The following is a 9,044-nucleotide window of genomic DNA, read 5'->3' on the forward strand; positions in this document are numbered from 1 at the left end:
ATAAACATTAGACTAATGATTTCTTATTAGACTTTTAGGTATTATTATTATAATAAAATACATTTTAGATACAATTTTTTTTATAAGGCTTTATCGATTTGATACCCCAGTTTTTAAACATTTTAAACGCACCAGCCCCTTTAGAATGTTTCAAAAAACGCTACTAGCAAGTCGATGTCGTTTAATTTTGATGTTTGTGATTATCGAGAGACCGATGCGTCAGTCAATGTCGTGTCTCAATCAATAGCAATAAAACGACACGAAGTCCTTGCGTGCCTTATTTTATTCGTCGTCGAGGCTTAGAATTGCGCATTTAATACAAATGCGCAGTCCTAACCCTTAAAAAGTTGAGTGTTATAAGTTTAAGGCGTATTTCTGTGGATCTACGCGTCTGTGGCAATGTAGCTTTTAAAGCCACAGTCCGGTTTCAATGGGATTTTTTGTTTGAAAGCTGATGATTGAGATGGCTCTTAGCTTTAATAAGGAAGATCTTTTCAGGCGTTTAAAGATCATCAGCTCTCTCCTACTGTCACAGTTCATATGTTTCAAAATTTGGTGTACTATTACTGTGGTGGTATTTACAAGGCATGGCAAACTTCAATTGATGCTGCAGCATGTAGTCTGCAGTATATTCAAGTCCTAAGCAACTGATAGCACATATAGCTTGTTTGGGCTCATAAGAAAGGTCTTAATGAGTAGGTGTTAGTAAAAGGTTATTATTTAGGTCCATGGTGGAGAGTATATTAATTTATAAAAATTAAATTAAAATAAATTAAAAATCGACGGGACAAAACTCATCTTTATCGAAGGAAAAAAAATGTGTTTGTGCTTTAAGTATATTACTAGTAACTAGTAATATTTTGACGCAAAGGCTGTCACCTCAGGAGGCCGCTGAAAAAGTAATTTCATCCCTCCAGTTTGGGATTCAGTCCCCAATATATATTTACTTGTCTTCGGCCGCGGGAAGGTCTTTTTAAGGAGGCAATTGAAATAAAATCATCATAAATCACAATTTTTATATTGCTGTAAATGACGAGACGAGCTTACCGTTTGCCTGATGGTAAGCGTATATCCGCCCATAAACAGTAGAAACACCATCCAACACTTTGAAATACAAAGTATTGTTTGGTATTCCACTGCGCTCGCCATTCTGAGACTAAGATGTTAAGTCTCAATATGTCCAGTGGCTACAATGACCTTCAAACCAAAACACAACAGTGACTACACACTGCTGCTTGGCGGCAGAAATAGATATTGCGGTGGTACCTAACCAGGCAGACTCTTACATATGAGAGACCTACCACCAGTAAACACGTGTATGTGTTCAGTAAATACTTGTTCCAGCCTTAGGAACGTGTTTCAAACTCGCGAGATTCGTCTCGGGAATTTGCTCTACATCCCACGAAGCTATCAGCACTTTATTAAAAAAATAATAATTTCAGACATTTTTTTTTATTCCTACTAAACATTTTCTTCATTATTAATATGATGAAAAGCTATATTTGTCGATAAATATTCAAATCACAGTGACTAAAACATTATTGCTTCGGCTCGGTAACTTTTCGCAACAGTAGGTATATAGATATACCATTAGTACACATAAACTATTGGTCGGTTTGACAAATAAGATGCTTTTTTTTGAGAAATTACGTTTACAAAGTTATTTTTTGAGAAAAATCTTATCTTCTATCTATCTTCTATACTTATAATAAATCTGTAGAGAGGTCAATTCTGTACATGAAATATATTTCCAAAATAACTATCAGGGGGTGATTAGGGATTGATACTGATGCCAAAAATGCAATTAGTAAAATTTTTGTCTGTCTGTCTGTCTGTCTGTCTGTATAACCGTTATAGAAACAAAAACTACTCGACGGATTATAACGAAACTTAGTACAATTATTTGTCATACTCCTGTGCTGGTTATAGTATACTTTTCATCACGCTACAATTAATAGGAGCAGAACAGTGAAGGTAAATGTTGGGAAAACGGGAGAAGTTATTCCATTTTTTAAGCTTCCGTCGCGTGTGCAACCTTAATGGTTAAAGCTACACAGAAATCATGAATGACGGAAATGTTCTCCTTAAAATTATGTAAAAAATATCCCACGACAGCATATGTCTATCTTTTATGGTTGACTCACAATAACACGTGTAACTCCCGATAGCTTAGCAGTTCGAAGCTTTCTCATTATATTTGTCTACTCTTACGTTTATAACATTCTCAGTCAGCCCCGGATCTAGGGGGGGGGGGGGGCAAGCCAGAATTTAGAGGGCGGGAAATTCAAACTTGGCAGACGAATACACATCTCATCATTAACGCAACTTTGACTACTGCGACATCTATACTCTATATTATCTATACTTCTATACTATTATATAAAGCTGAAGAGTTTGTTTGTTTGTTTGAACGCGCTAATCTCAGGAACTACCAGTCCAAACTGAAAAATTCTTTTTGCGTTGGATAGCCCTTTGTTCATGGAGTGCTATAGGCTATATATCATCACGCTATACCCAATAGGAGCGGAGCAGTAATGGCTAATCTCTGGAACTACCGGTCCAAAGTGAAAAATTCTTTTTGCGTTGGATAGCCCTTTATTCTTGGATTGCTATAGGCTATATATCATCACGCTATGACCAATAGGAGCGGAGCAGTAATGGCTAATCTCAGGAACTACCAGTTTGAACTGAAAAATTCGTTGTGTTGGATAGCCCTTTATTTGTGGGGTGCTATAGGCTGTATATCATCACGCTATGACCAATAGGAGCGGAGCAGTAATGAAACATATTGCAAATACGGGGACAATTTATTAGTTTTGAGAGCTTCTGTTGCGTGCGCTGCGTAAACGGTTAAAGTTATGCAACAATGATGTATGACGGGATTATCCCTCTTAAAAAGTTCTAAAAAATATATTATAAAACAAAGTCCCCCGCTGCATCCGTCTGCCTGAACGTCTTAAACTCAAAAACTACCCAACGTATTAAGATAAAATTCGGTATGGAGACAGTTTGAAACCCTGGGAAGAACATAGGCTCCCGGGAAACTACTACTTTTATAATGGAAAACTTTAGCCTGAAAAACTTTATAACGCGGGCGGAGCCGCGAGCAATAGGTGAATATAATTTTCATACTTTGGTATTCTTATAACAAGTGAATACTTATATTTGCGATTAATAAAAAGATAATTATTATTGTTTGATTTATCTTCGTATAATTCATACTTTAGTAATTATGTTAACGATTGTTGCCTTAGAATTAAGACTAATCCGTTGTATTAGTTTTAGTTTTCCATCAAATTGAACGCGATATGTTGACTGAGGCAAAAATTTGTTGCCTTACTTTCAGTTTTGGAAAATTCCACCACTCGCAATCATAGGCAACGCTTTCTTTATTTAAAAATTTTCCATGTTAGATTATAGTGTAGCTTTTTCAAATATATTTCTAGTGGCAGGTCTCTCGTATCCGAGGGTCTGTCTGGGCACTTGGTAGGTACCATTGCAATGTCTATTTCTACCGCCAAGCAGCATGCATGCACTGTTGTGTTCTGAAGGAGATTGTAGCCAGTGTAATTACGGGGGAAAATGAAACTTAACATCTTATGTCAGAGGGTGATCCACGCAGTTATAGTTCAAAGTTCTATATGGTGTTGCCATTGTTTTTGGTCAGTTTATCATTTACTAACAGGCGAATGGCATGGTCGTCCCGTCATTTAATGTATTAAAAAAACTTCAGAGCACTTTTCTTTATTTCTTCTCACCTCTTGCCACTACGATATAGGGTTGGCGCAACACTTTCAACCCAAATTGCAAAAATATTTGACTTTCGATCGTCACCCGCTCCCTGCCTAACCTGCTCTTTCGAAAAGCCTTTCCAGATAAATCATGTTAGAAAATCCGCCGTAAAGTTTCCGCGACCAACAAATTAGCTCAGGGCATTCTCAGTCTACAAATTAAAGCAAACATGTATTAAGCTTGATAAATAACAAAATGTTATTAATAATAACCTCAACTGTTGACCAAATGTAATATAGTAAAACACTACACTATATAGAAAATAATTTTGGTCCTTCGAACTGGACGCAGTTTATACCTATTATCTACACTACAGTCTTCGCGTAATACGTCCCGTAGGCATAATAAACCCATACATAATAGATGAGTAGAAAATGCACTCATGTCATTAGCGAAGTTTGTACGTACTGAAATCCATATGCACTTACACCGCGACGTATATTAAGAAGTTTGAAAGGCCTTGCGGTGTTTTGGAGGCGGGAAGGAGGTCGAATGGCGCTTAAGGCGTGGAGTAAGTAATGTACTATGTAAGAGCTCAAGAGATATAAGAGAAAGGCAATGCTCGAGTTAAATGAAAGAAAACTAAACACACATATACATAATAGTCTTTAATCTTCGAAGAGGTAGACAGTGGCGGTATTGATACATCCAATTTTAGCCGTGTGTAATTCGTCCCATGATGTGATATTCAAATGCTACTGAGAAACAAATTCAAACTCATTTTCAAATGTTGATATTGATTGATAGAGATATTTTTTTACTAATTTACTTTGATCAAGTTTTAAATTGTCGAGTCGGTTTTGTTTTATTTCCAATTATCTTGTGATTTTTATGTTTATACTGTGTAATATTTCGATAGTATTATATTTTATATTGATATTTAAAATGCACATGTACCTTGAATATATGTACGTAGCCAGTGTGTTACAAATGGTTAATGTTGCTTTAAACCAGTATTTCACACAAGCAGTGACTCTCATAAATAATTATGTAGCAGAACGATTAGTTTCGGACAGCGGTTTTTCAGACAGTTTCGGCGGGAATTTTCGCAAAGTTCGTAAATGATATAGATCATTTTTTTAGTATTTAGAAAGCACAATTTTAATATTTTCGTTATTATTTTTTTTTATTTTACTAATTTTAATACTTTTTTTACTATTATAATAAATGAGAAAGGTTGTGAAATTGTTTGGATGTTTGTTAGAAGTAAAAGCAGAAATAGTTGAACGGTTTTGGATGAAATTTGCTACACTGGTTGACCATGTACAGGATAAACACATAGACTTTTTTATATCCGGGTAATTTGCTCCCATGGGAAATAATTTAAATTTGTAATCTTATTTTGAAATAGATGGCGCTAGCGTCTTGCACGTGGTGCTTTGTACCACCGCTGGCCTTTTATATCGGTTAAGGCATTCATGTGGACAAAGCCGCGAACCACAACTGTTATAAATATGAAATTATAATAATAAGGTAGTTTCCTATGTTTGACTTAGTTTATTATTTTATATGTAAGAGAAAATATTATGAAAAAGAAACCTGCTATAAAATAAAGTATAGTAAAACTATTAATTAAAATCAAGCTTGGTTGAAAAATAAAGCAATTATTCATATTTGAAATATCATTGTGAGCATAAATGGGGGCGTAGTGGAGATATCGCACTGTTCTTATTTCACTCACGCAGCTCTATGGCCGGTGGCACTGGGTGACGTCACATTTCACTATTACTGTAATTTGCCACCTTCTCTTTCCATCAAATTTCAAAGTTTTATAATTTATTTATTATTGCATGGATTTAAAAAAATAATAATTATAGATTAAAGATGAAATATTGTGATATATTATGTATTTAAAAAAGTCGTCAACTACCCATTGGCAAAGTTAATCTTTTTCTGTGATGTGAAATTAACTCATGACACAATTTTTTTTCATCATTTATATTATAGATTTATTATTTCATTAACTGAGTACATACGTTTTAGTAAAACTTTTAATGAAATGCCACTGTAAATACGATGCCTATAATTTCGACATGAGCCATAATTAATTTGCGCCTAAGTAGAGCAAATATAATAAAATCTTTCTTTATCTACAATTTCCTATCTACTTTTGTCGAACGGTTTAGTTTTATAGCAGGAAGTACGCCAACGACTCTCGGCTGTTACGTACCAATATACGTTGAAGGAGGTGTTGTTCGTACGTTAACAAATTTGTGTTAGAAGGTACCACACACATGACCTATAACTACAGTTCTAAAAAATGACTCCTCCATCTGTACTAACATTAAACTGTTAACGCTTGCTACAAAACACGCATTACTAAACGAGTTTAAAATAACACCTAAAAGAGTTTTTGACTTTATAGAGTTTTGTACTAAAATATTTTTTCTTAATTAATGCGTGAAGTGTAGGAAATTCACACTATTAACGATTTACGACACTGATTACTGAAAAGAAATAATTTATTTGAACTTGTAAAATACTATACATTATTTAGATTCCGTCAATATTAACTTTACCACCAGTTTGGAAAGTAGTTCTCACTAGAGAAGAACGGGCAAGATATTGTCCCACTGCTGGGCACAGGCCCCCTCTACTACTAAGAGGGATTAGGTCTTACTCCGCCACGCTGGCCTAGTGCGGATTGATCGACTCACACGCCCTCAAAATTCTTATAGACAACTTCCTAGGTATGCAGGTGCACTCACGATGTTTTCCTTCACCGTTAAAGCAATCGATAATTTACAAAAAATACGCACATAATTTTAGAAAAGAGATGTGTGCCATTGGGATTTGTACCTGCGGACATTCGTCTCGGCAGTCCACTCTACATCTAACTTTTTTTTTTTTTTTTTTTTGTTTTCGCGGAGAAAGTGCCTTATGACTACCGCCCAGCCTTCGTGGGGGGCGACTGAGCGGTTATGTTGGGGTCACCGTGCCTTACGACCCGGCGTTGCGCCGCCCGGATTTGATGTCAGCCTTCGGGCGACCGCCGGGCCGAGTCCCTAACCTATGTACAACGCACGGCATACCAACTAAAACTCCGCGGTGGCCCTCTTCGGCGCATTAGGGACGGCTGCAGGCTTCCTCTGACGTTTGTCTAAGACTACAACTGCAGCCGCCCTGCGCGATGCCGCCTAGTGCGGCCCGTCTCCTATTATGGGGGCTCAGAAGCCCCCGCGCACCGAAGGACGCCCTCGGCGTCTACGGCAGCATGAGGCCAACTGCACACTGCCGTCCATCCCGGGGGTCAACCGAAAATTGTGCAAGAGCGCACAAAAATGCACTAGGGCGGACAGCCCCTGCTGCCCGCCGACGACCCCCATCGTGGCCCCTAATAGTCGCCTTTTACGACAGGCAGGGGATACCGTGGTGGAATTCTCCAAACGCCCCCAATCCACAGGGCGGGAGACGCCGGTCAGTCGTCCACCCGGCGCCTCCTACGTCTCCTCTGGCGGCGAGAGGGATCCTCCCTCTCCCGATCCCTCTCGGCACCCTCCTTCTGCGAGATGACCACCTCGCAGAAGTGGGCCACCGCACGCCATGACCTCTCGCTGCCGACCATGGAAGCGACCACGGCCGGCAGCGAGAGATCTCCTCCGACGACTGATCTGAGAGCGCTGCGCTCTTCGTCCCAGGCTGGACACAACGCCAAAGTGTGTTGAGCCGTATCCAGCGGGCAGTTGTCACAATGGTGACACACGGCCGACACCTCCGTACCAACGATCCGGCACAGATACTCACCGAAGCAGCCATGCCCGGTGAGTACCTGTGTCAACCGAACAGGTTGCCGCACCGTGGCGCCTGTCCAGCCACTCGGCAAAGACAGGCCGCACTGCCACGACGGTCCGGAGCCCCGCTGACGGGGCCTCCAGCCTGAGACGCCACTCCTCCACGGCGGCTCGCCGTAGGGAGGCCCTCATGGCCTCAACCTCCTTCGGGGCCGGACGCTGCCCGCGACTGAACGCCTCCTCCCGCCAGTGGAATACCTCTGACAGGGCTCTGGCGTCCAGATCCCAGGGCAGGAATCCGGCCAAAAGACAAGCCGCCTCGAACGAGACCGTGCGGTACGCCCTGATCGCCCGCTGCGCCACTACGCGCTGCGGGCTCCCGCAGGAGAGCGACAGAACGCTCCCCCAGGGCGTCAGCCCAGACAGGGCTGCCGTACAGTGCCATGGACCGCACGACCCCGTGGTACAACCTTCGGCAAGGGATACCAGGACCTTCCAAGTTGGGCAGCAGGCTTGAAAGAGCGCCCGCTGCCCGGGACAATTTTGTCCGCAACACCGTGAAATGGGTGCGAAACTCCCATCGGCTATCTAAAACCAAACCCAAGTACTTCATACTCTTGCCGATGGGAATCCGCACCCCCCACAACGATGTGGGCACCGGCCGGTGGCCCTCTCCGAGGCCCATGAAAGCAAATGGCCTCGGTTTTCTCGAGGGCCACCTTCAGCCCCAAGCGCCGAATACGATCGACTACATGGCCGGTGCCCACCGCCGCCAGGATTGCGGCATCCTGGAAGGTCCCTGATGCCGCCGTGACCAGCGTGTCGTCAGCGTAGCAGGTCACGTCGACACCCCGGTGGTTGGTACCACGGAGCACCCAGTCGTACCCGATGTTCCACAGGAGAGGGCCCAAAACCGAGCCCTGTGGAACACCGCACGACATCGCTCTTCGGTGCCACCCGTCGACGCCCGGATACACCACGTCCCTGTCAGACAGATACGCGTGCACCAGACGCCGAAGATAGGGCGGCACCACGTGATACCGCAGTGCTTCGTGGATGCAGGGCCAGGGCAGCGAGTTAAATGCGTTGGAAATATCCAACGATATCGCTATAACTACGCTGCCTCTGGCCACTGCTTCCTCCGCCTGTGACTTCACCCGCAGAATCGCGTGGACGGTAGAACGTCCCTCCTGAAACCGAATTGGTTGTCGGCCAGATCTGGACCGACCCTCTCGAGATGCTCGACGAGGCGAGCATGGACGATGCGCTCGAAGAGTTTGGCGACCTCGTCGAGCAACACGATGGGCCGGTAGGCCGACGGCGACTCTGCGGGCCGTCCTCCTTCTTCAGCAGGACGAGCTTCCCGGTTTTCCAACGCGCCGGGAAGACGCCCTGCTCCAAACAGGCGGAGAATAATCTGCGGAGCCTCGGACCCAGGTGCTCGAGGGCTAGCACCCACGCTCTACCGGGGATGCCGTCGAGCCCTGGGGCCGTGTTTTGCTCCGCAGTCGAAGCACCGCC

Source organism: Manduca sexta, chromosome 12, assembly GCF_014839805.1.
Source record: "Manduca sexta isolate Smith_Timp_Sample1 chromosome 12, JHU_Msex_v1.0, whole genome shotgun sequence".
NCBI lineage: Eukaryota > Metazoa > Arthropoda > Insecta > Lepidoptera > Sphingidae > Manduca > Manduca sexta.